The sequence below is a fragment of the Manis javanica genome, chromosome 17, assembly GCF_040802235.1.
Source record: "Manis javanica isolate MJ-LG chromosome 17, MJ_LKY, whole genome shotgun sequence".
NCBI classification, from domain to species: Eukaryota; Metazoa; Chordata; class Mammalia; order Pholidota; family Manidae; genus Manis; species Manis javanica.
The window spans coordinates 17,003,224-17,017,696 of NC_133172.1; the positions used below are offsets into that span (position 1 = coordinate 17,003,224).

The window sequence follows — 14,473 nt, forward strand, 5'->3', positions numbered from 1 at the left end:
TGCCTATGGCTGCATTTGAGCTACCAGGGAATAATTGAGTAGTGACTAGACTGAATGGCCTGTGGAGCCTAAAATAGACTATTCTCATTCACAATAGTTTTACAGTGGTTGTAAACACTTGATTAGCAAACCATTGCTCCTAAGGGAAAAACAGGATTAATTTCCTGCAAGTTTCTGGTCACATTTTCATCAACTAATCAGTACATAACCTTGTTTTATGTGTTTTTATTAAATACACTTTTCATATTTTGTTGATTCATTAACACAATTCCTGGTCAACAGCACCATAACTCATGCCTGAATGAAGCTTATCTAACACATATTTTCTGTGTAAGGTAGGTACATCATCAGTCTTCTTGCACCTAAGAACACTAGACAGTACTTCAACACTATGCTTGGAGGTCATTTTAAACAGCAAAGTTACCAATAAAAAACACAAAAATGAGAAAAAAAAATGTGGTATTAAACAGACTGTGAAAAGGACATTGTTTACAGTGTAATAGCTGAAACAAGAAAGCAGAGGGCCACCTTGTTTGAGTTAGGCTGAGAACATGTATGTTGGGGGGCTCATTTTTCATCACTGTTCACATATCCACAAATGACTCACAAAAGTGCTGTGAGCATTGACTGTGGGATTACAAATAAATTTTAGTAAGTATCTAAGTTTGCAAATATAGAATCCACAAATAATTGAGGATCAACTGTTTTTACTACCTAGCCCTTTATAAAAGAAGTTTGTCAGCTCCTGTTTTAGAGAATATTCCTCTTAATTATACAGTTAGTGTTTAAAAACTACTTGAAATAATTATTTTCCCTGTTCCAACAGTAATTTCTGTAATTGATTATATCCCATTAAATAAGAAAAAAATTAATAAACAAGGAAAGCACTTTATAGAATGCCAGCTAATAAGTTTGATTTTACATGGCCTGTGAACTCAGCTTCAAATACATTTACAATATTTGGTTTTAATAAGGACTCTGTACAGTATGTTTACCTTTAAGTTTAAGTCATTTCTATTATTTCCTCTCATGCCAGCTATCACCTGAAGTTAGGTGAGAGAGTGACATCATTAGAATGGATACATCTTCACGGCATGAAGGTTACTGAGTGGTGAGGTAGTATAACACAATTTATAGGGCAATACTGAGTTTTCTTTGAAATCAGTCCTGACTTCTTCCAATACTTGATGTTTGCCTTGCCTGCTAGCAATCAATTCTTCTTCTTCTTACAGAGCCTTGACACTCACAGTGCCACTCCCATTGGTGGAAACAAGGTGCTCAGGAAATAGCTTTCCCAAGCTGGGAAGAGCTGAACAAATGAGTTCTTATTATGGAAGCAGTGCTTGGAGCTTGTGGGCATCCTTGAATGCATTACTACAGGGGTGCTGCTGCAGTGGTCACTCCTTAGTTGTAGATTGCCTGGACCAAACACCATATTTATTTACTGAAGGGTTCTGAACCCCATTCCAATGTGTGTGTGGGGGGGGTGTTGGGGGAGTGCCTCGCAAAACCAATTCATGGACCAGTTGGGTGTCCTACAATTAAACGCAATTGTGACATTATCTACCCAGAGATAGCATCAAATCCCATAGGTTAAGGCTCAGTCCTACAAGACTTTCCTTCCCTAACCCTCATTTCCCCCACTTTATATGCCAGGTGTAAGTCCAGGTTATCACCAGTGTTTCTACCTATAGATTGGAGGTTCCAACAACCCCCACCCCCCTTAGGCTCAATTAATTTGCTAGAGTGGCTCACAGAACTCATAGAAACATTTTACTTATTGGATTACCGGTTTATTATAAAAGGATAAGAAACAGCCAGAGGGAAAAAATGCAAAGGGCAAGGTATGGGGGAAAGGGCACAGAACTTCCATGTCGTTCCCCCAGAATATTCATATGTTCATCAGCCAGAAGCTCTCCTAACCCGTTTTGGGTTTTTTTATGGGCTTTCATTACCTAGACATGATTGATTAAGTCATTGGCCATTGGTGATTAATCCAGCCTCCAATCCCTCTTTTATCCACCAGGTGTCAGAGTGGGTGGGACTGAAAGTTCCAAACATCCAATTACAGGGTTGGTTTTCCTGGCAGCCAGACCCATCCTTAGGTGTTCCAAAGTCACCTCAGTAACATATCAAGTGACACATTGACCTTCCAAGATTGATCCAGGAAGAAACAGAAAATCTGAACAGACCAATTACTAGCAGTGAAATTGAACTGGTAATCAAAAAACTCCCTAAAACAAAATTCTACATCTAGATGGCTTCACAGCCAAATTCTACCAAATATTTAAAGCAGAGCTAATACCCATCTTTCCTAAAGTATTCCAAAAAGTAGAAGAGGAGGGAATACTTCCAAACTCATTCTATGAGGCCAGCATCACTCTAATATCAAAACCAGACAAGCACACCACAAAAAAAGAAAATTACAGACCAATATCCCTGATGAACATAGATGCAAAAATCCTCAACAAAATATTAGCAAACCAAATCCAAAATACATCAAAAAGATCATCCATCATGACCAAGTGGGATTGATTCCAGGGATGCAAGAATGGTACAATATTTGTAAATCAATCAATATCATACACCAAATTAACAAAAAGAACAATGAAAACCACATGGTCATCTCCATAGATGCTGAAAAAGCATTTCACAAAATTCAATATCCATTCATGACAAAAACTCAAGAAAATGGGTATAGAGGGTACATACCTTAATATAATTAAGGCCATATAAGACAAACCCATAGTGAATGTCATACTTAAGAGCAAAAAGCTGAAAGCTTTTCCTCTAAGGTTGGGAATAAGACAAGGATGCCCACTCTCACCACTTTTATTCAACATAGTACTGGAGGTCCTAGCCACGGCAATCAGACAACACAAAGAGATAAAAGGCATCCAAATTGGTAAGGAAGAAGATAAACTCAGTATTTGCGGATGACATATTATACATACAAAATCCTAAAAAATCCACCAAAAAAACTACCAGAACTAATAACTGAATTCACCAAAGTTCCAGGATACAAAATTAATACACAGAAACCTGTCACATTCCTATATACTAACAATGAACTAGCAGGAAGAGAAATCAGGAAAACAACTCCATTTGTAATTACATCAAAAAGAATAAAATACCTAGGAATAAACCTAACCAAGAGGTGAAAGATCTATACTTTGAAAACTACAAGACACTCATGAGAGAAATTAAAAAACCAATAAATGGAAATCTATCCTATGCTCATGGAGAGGAAGAATTAATATTGTCAAAATGGCCATCCTGCCCAAAGCAACCTACAGATTCAATGCAATCCCTATCAAAATACCAACAGCATTCTTCAACGAACTAGAACAAATAGTTCTAAAATTCATATGGAACCACAAAAGACCCCGAATAGCCAAAGCAATCCTGAGAGGCAAGAACAACATAGGGGGAATTATGCTCCCTGACTTCAAGCTCTACTATAAAGCTACAGTAATCAAAACAATTTGTTGCTGGCACAAGAACAGACCCATAGATCAATGGAACAGAATAGATAGCCCAGATATAAACCCATGCATATATGGTCAATTAATATATGATAGAGGAGCCATAAGTGTACGATGGGGAAAAGACAGCCTCTTCAACAACTGGTGTTGGCAAAACTGGACAGCTACATGTAAGAGAATGAAACTGGATTATTGTCTAGCTCCATACACAAAAGTAAGCTTGAAATGGATCAAAGACCTGAATGTAAGTCGTGAAACCATAAATCTCTTACAGGAAAACAGGCAAAAATCTTTTGAATGTAAGCATGAGCAATTTTTTCCTGGACGCATCTCCTCGGGCAAAGGAAACAAAATAAAAGATGAACAAGTGGGACTACATCAAACTAAAAAGCTTCTGTACAGCAAAGCACACTATCAGCAGAATAAAAAGGCATCCTACAGTATGGGAGAATATTTGTGTAAATGACTTATCTGTTAAGGGGTTAACTTCCAAAATATATAAAGTACTCATATGCCTCAACCCCCCTAAAAAAATAACCTGATTAAAAAATGGGCGGAGGACCTGAACCAACACTTCTCCATAGAAGAAATACAAATGATCAACAGGCACATGAAAATATGCTCCATATCACTAATCATCAGGAAAATACAAATTAAAACCACAATAAGATATCACCTCACGCCAGCTGGAATGGCCACTATCCAAAAGAACAAAAAACAAATGTTGGCAAGCTTGTGGAGAAATGGGAAACCTCCTACACTGTTGGTGAGAATGCAAATTCATACAACTGCTGTGGAAAGCAGTATGGACTTTCCTCAAAAAACTAAAAATAGAAATACCATTTGACCCAGTAATTCCACTCCTAGGAATTTACCTGAAGAAAACCAAATCCCTGATTCGAAAAGATATATGCACCCCTATGTTTATCATTTCACTTAGCAACAGCCAAGATTTGGAAGCAACCTAAGTGTCCATCAATAGATGAATGGATAAAGATGTGGTACCTATACACAATGGAATATTATTCAGCCATAAAAATCCTGCCATTTGCAACAACATGGATGGATCTAGACAGTATTATGCTCAGTGAACTAAGCCAGGCAGAGAAAGACATACACCATATGATTTCACCTATTTGTGGAATATAAAAACAAAGCAAAACTGAAGAAGCAAAACAGCAATAGACTCATAGAAACTGGAAAGTGACTAAGGGTTACCAAGGGGGTAGGGCTGAGGTGGGTGTCAGAGGGAGGGGGATAAAAGGGCACAATAATTCACAATCACAATGTAAGTTGATCACAGGGACTGTTGGATCACTGGGATGTACATTTGAAACCAACATAAGATTGTATACCAACAGTCCTTTAATAAAAAAAGAGACATTTTGATCACTCTCTTCACAGGAAATTCCAAGGGTTTTAGGAGTACTGTGCCACAAACAGGAGGAAGACCAAATATATAATTCCTATTATAAATGACAATATCGTACTCACTCTACATAAGATCATCAGGTAGGCTTCTGAGTGTGAAATGCTCCTCAGGATGGCAGGCCAGTGCATTCTTAGTGACTTCAAAGCCTACAAGAAATTTCAAATGTGTCTTGTATCTTTACAACAACGTATTCATATTTAATGCAATGAGAGAGAGCAATAAAAAAAGTTTATAGCAATGGGAAAAGGATATGAATAGGCAGTTAATAAAAGTAAAAATATGTCGCTAACAAACATACAAATTTAATCAAATTAGTGTGAATAAATGTCTTGAAAGAAATGTCAGTTAAAATGAATTATTTTAAGTTAGAGAAAATTTTAAAAGATGAAGAGTACCAGGGTAGGCATGGAAGTAGAAAACAGTTATGCTCATGAGGACTGTTTAGTAATATGTATCAAAAGCCGGTGGTTCAACTTTTAGAAGTTATCTTAAGGAAATACTGGGACAAATACACAAAAATATGTGTGAACACTTATTCACCACAGCATTGTTTATAATAGTGGAAGTAGTACAAAACTGGGGAGAAGTTAAATTCAGGGGTTCCATATGTAAACTATTAATCCAAACAAAGTATACTATGTATAGATATGAGTGGTCTAGTGACTAGTGATATATGAGTGTACATTATTTCCAGAATAAATTAGGTCATGCAAATCACCAAGATTAATATGACCTTTAGTATGTTCTCACGGAAAATTTCACTTCCTTATATATCCACAAGAAAGGGAAAAAAATTTAATCTATTTGATGTATATTACAAGATCTATTAAAGTGATATTTAAATGTCACTTTACTATTATGTATTATGAACACACTTAAAATTACATCATGAACACTTATTGCATACCCTTAATAAATATTTTAATAGATTCATAATATCCTTTCATGCTGGATTTGGCTGTGTTTATTTCCCTTGAGAAAAGTGGCCTCACTTTTTAATATAAGGAAAAGTTATATGAGTTAGATGTCTAATATTGTTCACAGTCCTGGAAGGAAAATGTGACTCCATCTCCTGCTTGAGTTTTTGTTGTTGTTGTTTTTTTTTTATTTGGTTGGGGGAAGGAGTTCTGAATTCTATCTTGGCCTGCAATTTATTTCTCATATACAGAAAGTAATTGCAAAGGTTCATTTTCCAAAAAAGATAATGTCTGCAGAGCATTTTGTCTAGCCAAGGAGCCAGAAAAAGGGCCAAAGAGGAGGTTACCAAAGCATAATTAAAGTATAGGGAAGCTAACCTTCCTGGCATTTTAGAAATCTGGGCTGCAAGCAGAATTCTTGGTTTATGCTTCTTGTAAGTATAGATTTGTGTTCTTTTGTGAGCATAAAAAATAAGCCCAACTCACCTTATTGGAGATTTTTCCCATTTCTTTGTTCAGGAAACCAGATGCTTTCCTGCCTATATTTCTCCTCTGATAGAGGTAAACCAGTATGAAAAAAAAGAAAAATGATTTTACTTGATACCTGTTCCTAAAAGGACCAGCAGTTTTTCATGATACAACTTTTTTCTTAGCCTAAATACCATTTTAGGCCAAATGATTCAGAAATAAAACATATATAACCTCATACTACTCAGAAATAGTGCAGAGTAAAGGTGTGTGTGTGTGTGTGTGTCTGTGTACAATTAGGCATTGGTGTTAAGATACCACAGAGGGAGACAGAAAGTTCTTTAGCTTGGGAAGAGAGACTTCAGGTTGGTGGAAGTGGGTGATTTCAGCAATTGATTTCTGAGCTAACATAGCATATTTTCCATGTATGGCTATTTAAGGCATCCTCCCCTCCTTGGAGATTTACTGGAGAGAGGTGACAACTGGCCATTCTTCACGTGCAGTCACAAATAATTGTTACCACTCTGCTTCCTTTAGATTTTAATACTTAGAAAAACAAACTATATCTTTTATCTTATTTATAGACAAGGTTTATGACCAGAATTCCTGTGTTCCTCCTGTGCATCTTATGATGCTGTCAAATTAACTTTCTACCTCAACACTATTGATATGCTGGGTCAGGTAATTCTTTGTTTGGGGGCTTTTCTGCACATTGTACGATGTTTATCAGCATCCCTGGCCTCTACCCTTGAGATTCTAATAGAGTCCCTCCCCCACCCATAGCTGTGACAACCAAAAATGTCTCCTGAGGGGTGGGACAGGGGGGCTGCTCAGCTTGAGAATCTTAGGCTTATTGTCCAGATTACTCTAAGATCTGGGCCTCTCTTACCGAGATCTGTAATTGAGTATCATCATTGGGTTATTGCTCTCCAGACAATTTTTATTAGGAAAAGCTAGGCAGTCAGCCAGAAAGACTGTTATATCCCAAGAAAATAACTCTGTAATTCAGTCATCTTACCAGAGACTCTTGAGGTGCAAGTAGCCAACCATGACTGAGAGAGTCAGATTCAGGAACATTACGGGATGTGATGGGGTTGCAGTCTCTGTCTCCTGTTTTAATTGTTGATATATTTTGGTTGAAAAATATATTGATTAAAAAAGAAAAACCTTGGTTAGGAAACCTAAGGTAAGCCTTAAAATTAATTATTTTTTGTTTTTGTTCTCTTAGAACATTTCTGCACCTTTTCTTTCAATCCTCTTCTTATTCTATGTGGGGGGCTTCCTTTGTTAAAATGGTAGTCAGCTTTCAAGACGTGCCTATGCACTGTCCCTTGGGGACGAGAAAACCCATAAACCCTCTCAAAAGATGTCATGGGACCTCAGTGATATCACGTATGACAATTTCAGAAATGTGTTATTGCTAAATAAATCCCACTTTTCTCCGTTATGGTTCTAGGATAGTAATTTTGGTTTCTCCTTGGCACAGTCTATACAAATTCAGAAATTCTGAACTGGGCATTGAGAGAAGGTAACAGAAAGGGATTTCTTTTTTTTAATGTCAAAATCTACATGAGGGAATAGGGCTGTGAGCAGCACTTTGTCATTTGTTTCCCATTTACTTGCATTCATCCTCAAAACATTTAATGTTTGTGGAAGGTCTATGCCTGAATGCAAAGGTATTTGTGACTCCTTTGGAAACACTAAGCTGGTGTATATTAGTCTGATATTTATTCTTTATCAACTGACACAAAATTAAGTGACAATTATGTACATACCTTTGAATGTTCAATAAAGTTTTGTATAGCTATGTGGCTAATTAAACACATTTCTATCTTCATGTCCTCCTTTGTTTCATTGCCTGGCAAGTGGAACTTACTAGGAATACAGGGCACAGGATTTTCAGACATACTCTGCAGGAGTGAAGTACGTATTTTTTAAGTTAAAAAAAATCAGTGAACCAGAAAACCCCAAACAAAGTATACATGTAGATCAATCTTCCCATAGATACAGAGGAAGAGGAGCTGTTGAGCAAAGACTTCTATATAGTAGAGCAATTCCCACAAACCCAAAGTAGCTATCCCAAAGAGGTTATAGGGGAGATACCCAAGGGATGTAACAACACTAGTGACACAATTGGAAAACAGAGGACATGCGTTCCTCATGTTGGAAATTTTTGTCAAAGTCAAGCCTTGTTAGACAAGACAGCTTGCACATCAGTTTGGAACCCAATACATGTTTATGAAGGGTAAGAAATTTAGACACATTCTTATTAATATACAACCATTCAAGATGGTAGAAAAGCCATATTGAGATGTTGTTTTTTAATCAATGCTGTGTAATGCTCAGAAAGTCCTTGCAGAAAATAAAACTAATAAATGTACAGCATGGAAGAATGAAGTCATACAAACACTATAATGTGGTAAATGTTTCCATTGTAGGTCAAATCTTTTCACTCATCAAAGTGTATCCATAAAAGAAAAGCTACATGTTAGAAATGTGGTAAGTGTTTTGACTGCAACTCAATTCTTCATGCAAGTAGGGAAACTGATTATTATTAGTATAACATGGGTTTCAAGCTGCTAAGCTCTCATCATCATTAGTCATTGAAGAGTCCACAAATGCATGACCATCCAGCAACAGAACATGATTTTAATATTTCACATTCATCTAGTGTCTTCACACTGGAATGGCCTTATCTGTGTGAAAGGGGAGCAACATTTTATTACTAGCACAGAACTAGAAGCACTGCATATGGTGTAGCCTTGTTTAGTCGCCAAGTGATGCAGCCTGCACACTGTGGATTAGCAGTAATGGTAGCAGACATTGCTGCTTTGCCCCATGATCTCAAAGGAAACATTTCAACATTTCAATATTAAGTATAACATTTTCTTCATGTTCTTAGATATCCTTTCTCAGTTATAAGAACTTCTTTCCTCATCTTTCTGAGAATTTTGATGATGAATGGATATTAATTTTATCAAAGGCTCTTTTCTGCAGTTTAAAGATGGTCCTGTGGTTTTCTACCATTAATCAGTTAATGTGGAGAATCATATTAACTGATTTTCTAATACTAATTCACACACCCAAGAAGGAAAATCATAAAAAGATCCACATACAAAAACATAATTATCATAAAAAATGCTGAAAGTTAAGCACAAAAAAAAATTGAAAGCAGCAAGAGCAAACCAATTTGTCATATATAAAGGAACACTAATAAGGTTAATAGCTGACTTTTCAATAGCAAAAATGGAGGCTAGACAGCAGAAGATGACATACTCAAACTGCTAAAAGAACAAAAGTCAAGGAAGAATCCTATATGCACCAAAGTTATTTTTCAAAAATAAAGGTGAAATAAAGATATGCCCAGATAAACAAAAACTGATAGATTTATTTACTAGCAGATACATCTTACAAGAAATACTACTGGAACTTTGTCAAGCTGAAAGCAAATGATTCCAAACATTAATTCAAATCCATATGAAAAACAAAGAGTACTAGTAAAGACAATCATGTAATCATAAAAATTTATAAATGTGCTTTTTTCCCCATTTTTCTCTTTACTTACTTAACAGCAACTGAATAGTTGATGTCTATCCTGATGGAGCTTTTTCTGTAGACTTACATCAATGGAAACCTCACTGAATATATATGTGGTCTCCTTTACTCAGAGAACTATGTGTTAGATCTGTGGGGAAGAACTATATGACGGGTCTGTAAAACTATGAAATACATAATAATCATTTTAAAAAATCTTAGGTATTGGCATATTCCAATGATCTGTACTCTTCTGGGGCGACAGCTTAGGAGGGAATATGATTCGAACTTATTCATGATTAGAGGATGTCTGAAACTAAGAATGAGGCAGATTCATCTATTCTGACTGTAAACGTGGCCCTAAAATAAATTGTTCAAAGAAACTGGATCCCAGAGATCATAGGTGGAGAATTGTTTAAGTATGTCCATATTCGACGGTGAGCAAAAAAGCCCAATTAAAAGAATTTTGGACGGACAACAACTGTGGATCGAGCCAAGTTCATTTTAAAAGGGCCGTCGTGAAGATCAGGACGCAGACTTTGGAGGAACTAAGGTGATCGGAAGTGGGAGGAATCACAATATGTATAATTCCTTAAAGTTTTATTGACTTTAAATAATTTTGCCTACGGTACACATAATTTGAAAAGCCCTTTATATGTTTTATAGAAAATCAGCTTGCATTTTTGGCTCAGTTTCTCTAGTGTTTTCTGAGGATGGAATAAAAATAAAATTTATCAGTTAAAAAATAAATAGGTAAATAGGAATGAATAAAATGAAATATACAATATTTGGGGGCCTATAACACATAGAAATATAATATATTTGCTAGTTAACAATACAAAGAAGGTGAATAGGAGCAAAGATGAACTGGGCTAAGGATACAGTACCAGATAAATGGTTGATGACTCCAATCCACAGGAACAAAAGAAAGTCATAGATGGTCAATAAGTTAATACACGAACTCTATAAATATATACTTGTTCTCCTTTCTTATCCAAGCATCTTTAATAGGCATAACATTATATAAAGCGATTGTTAATATAATGGATTGTTGTGTTTGCACTATATATAGGTGTAATATATATGATAATAAAGCAAAGAAAGGGAAGGAATAGAGCTATATAGGAGTAACATAATCATATCTCACTGGACTTAATTTGAAGTAGATTTTGATCATGTAAGATATATATGCTAAGTCCTAGAGTAACCACTGAGAAAATAACTAAAAAATTTCTGGTAAAAAAATCATTAAAATAATTTAAATGTTCTGTTAGAAAATATTTTCTAAGTAAAAAAAGTAAAGGCTAATAGAGGAACAAAAGGACATAAGACATACAAAATGAAAAGTAAAATGGCAGCAATACATTCAGTATCAGTAATATTAGACATGAATGTGAATGTATTAAAAAATACAACCAAAGGCAGGGATTATCAGACTATTTTTTAAACAAGATCCAACTATATGCTTTCTACATGACACCCTTTGATTCAAAGTTACAAAAAAGATATAAAAAAAGGTGTACTATACAAACACCAACCATAACACAGCTGGAGTGGCTCTATCAATACAGTCAAAATGTATAAAACAAAAAAATGTTACTAGAGATAAAGAGGAATGGTTTATATTGATAAAAAACACAATCTATTAGGAAGATATAACATTTGAAACATATATGCACCTAATACCAAAACAGATGACTTAAAAAATTGGAAAAAATAAAGAGAAATAGACAATTCAACAATAATTGTTGGAGAGTGTAATATTTTTTTTTCATTAATGGTTAGAAAAACTAGGTAGAAGATCAGCAAGGAAATGGAGGACTTACACAACACTATATATCAACTAATCTAACAGACATCTGCAGAATACACTGTCCAGCAATTCTGGAATATGTATTCTCTCCAAGTACACATGGAGCACCCTCTAGGATAGACCATGGACTAGGTTACAAAACTAGCCTCAAATATTTTAAATGATTGAAAACATGCACATTATGTTCTCTGACTAAAATGGAAATTAGAAATAAATAACAAGGAAATTTGGGAAATTCACAAATATGTAATTTAAAATGCACTCCTAAAAAATCAATAGGTCCATGATTTCAAACTATGTTATAAAGCTGTTGTAATCAAAACAGTGTGGCATTGGCATAAAAACAGACACATGAATCAGTGGAATGTAATAGAGCGCCCAGAAATAAACCCATACATATATGGCCAATTAATATATGACAAGGGAGCCAAGAATATGCAATGGGAAAAGGACAGTCATTTCAATAAATTGTGTTGGGAAAACCCAACAGCCACTTGCAAAAGAATGAAACTGGACTACATCTTATGCCATACACAAAACAACTCAAAATGGATTAAAGACTTGAATATAAGACCTGAAGCCATAAAACTCCTAGAAGAAAACATAGGCAGTAAGCTCCCTTACATCAATCTTGGTGAAGACTTTTTGGATCTGATTCCAGAAGCAAAAATAAACAAGTGGGACTATATCAAACTATAAGATTCTGTATAGCAAAAGAAACCATTAACAAAATGGAAAGACAACTTACTGAATGGGAGAAAATAGTTACAGATAATATATCTGATAATGAGTTAATAGCCAAAATATATAAAGAATTTACACAATTCAACAAAAACAAATAATCCAATTAAAAAGTGGACAAAAGATCTGAATAGACATTTTTCCAAAGAAAACATACAGATGGCCAACCGGTATACAGGATGCTCAACATCACCAATCATCAGGGAAATGCAAACCAAAACTACAGTGAGATGTCACCTCACACGTGTAAGCACATCTATAGTCAAAAAATAACAAGAGTTGGTGGGGTTGTGGAGAAATTGTAACCTTTGTGTGCTGTTGGTGGGAATGCAAATTGGTGCAGCCACTATGGAAAACAGTATGGAGGTTCCTCAAAAAATAAAAAATAGAACTACCACATGATCCAGCAATTCCATTTCCAAAAAAACAAAAACACCAACTCAAAAAGATATATGCACACCCCTAGACTGAAGCACTATTTACAATAGCCAAGATATGGAAACAACCTAAGTGTCCACTGATGTATGAATGGATAAAGAAAATGTGGCACACACACACAATGTTGTATTATTCAGCCACAGAAAAAGAATGAAATCCTGCCATATGTGACAACGTAGATGGACCTTAAGGACATTATGCTAAGTGATATAAGTCAGACAGAAAAAGACAAATACCATATGGTCTCATGTACACATACAAACATAAAACAAACAAAAAAATGAAGCTCATGGATGCAGTGAACAAATTGGTGGTTGCCAAGGGTTGGGGGCAGGGGGTGAGTAAAATGGATGAAAGTGGTCAAAAGTTGCAAACTTCCAGTTATAAAATGGAAAGGCATGGGAATGTAATGTACAACATGGTAACTACAGTCAATAATACTATGCTGCATTTTTTTAAGTTGCTGGGAGAATAGACTTTAAAGGTTCTCATCACAAGAAAAAAAAATTGTGACTATATGCTGATGATTGTGAACTAGATATTATGATGATAATTTTGCAATAATACAAATATCAAATCATTCTTTTGTATACCTGAAATTAGTAAAATATGTGTAGTAAAATGTGTGTCAATTATGTATAAAAAAGAATTTGTATAAATATTTTTAAGAAAAATTATCCAAAACATGGAAGAAAGCAAAAAATAAAGTAGGAATGGCACAGAATTTCCATGTCATACAGGTGGGAAAATCAATGGTCAAGAAAAAAATCACAAGGTAAATTTAAAAATACTTCAAGATAAATGAAAATAAAGATACAACCTGCCAAACTGGATGCACCTAAAACTAATAGCAGTAAAATTTCTATATTAAGAAGAAGAAATCTGAACTCAACAATCTAAATTTCTACTTTATGATACTGAAAAAATAATAGCAAACTAAACTTACAGTAAACAGAAGGAAATAATAAAGATTAGAGTGGAAGTTAATTAAATAGAGAATAGAAAAATAACAGTGAAAATCAACAAAACCAAAAGTGGGTTCTTTGAAAAAATCAACAAAATTAACACTTACCTATACTAACTAAAAAAAAGAAACTCAAATTATTCAAATCAGGAATGGAAGACAGGACATTAATACTGGCAATACAGAAAACTTTTTTAGTTATAAAGGAATACTATGAACAACTATATACCAATATATTACATAATTGAGATGAAATGGACAAATTCCTAGAAAGACATAAAATACTGACTATATAACAAATAGAAAATCTGAATAGATCCATAAAAAATAAAAAGATTGAATTAATAATTAAAAACTACCCAAAGACAAAAGACTGAACTAAGATGCCTCTTGGTTAATTCTACCAAATTTTTAGAGAATTAATAGCAAGTCTTCACAAACTCTTCCAAAAAACAAAACAGGAAATAATACTTTCCAACTTTGCTTTGAGGTCGGTATTAGCATAATATCAAACTAGAAAAAAAAAACATCAGAGGAACAAATCCTACAAACCAATATCTGTCATGAATATAAATGTAAAAATTTTCTGCAAAATACTACAAACCAAATCCCAGAATATAAGAAAGATTTAATAGATACAACACCAAAAAACATATGTGAATAACATAAAACAAAACCTAG

The 14,473-nt window shown here is 34.7% G+C and overlaps 2 long non-coding RNA genes and 1 other non-coding gene across 4 annotated transcripts in view; 2 read left to right on the forward strand and 1 right to left on the reverse strand.

The window, feature by feature from the left end:
* LOC108406046 (uncharacterized) overlaps positions 1 to 14,473 on the forward strand; it is a 43,141-nt gene that overhangs the window by 1,559 nt on the left and 27,109 nt on the right. The gene's annotated exons all lie outside the window — the stretch shown is intronic.
* Positions 4,078 to 13,611, reverse strand: LOC118971628 (uncharacterized). Its single transcript, XR_005060142.2, has 3 exons — positions 7,321 to 13,611; positions 6,321 to 6,386; positions 4,078 to 5,063 (listed from the first exon to the last, which is right to left on the reverse strand). It is a non-coding gene; the product is annotated as an uncharacterized lncRNA (long non-coding RNA).
* LOC118971644 (small nucleolar RNA SNORA18) lies at positions 9,885 to 10,013 on the forward strand. Its single transcript, XR_005060159.1, has one exon. It is a non-coding gene; the product is annotated as a small nucleolar RNA SNORA18 (small nucleolar RNA).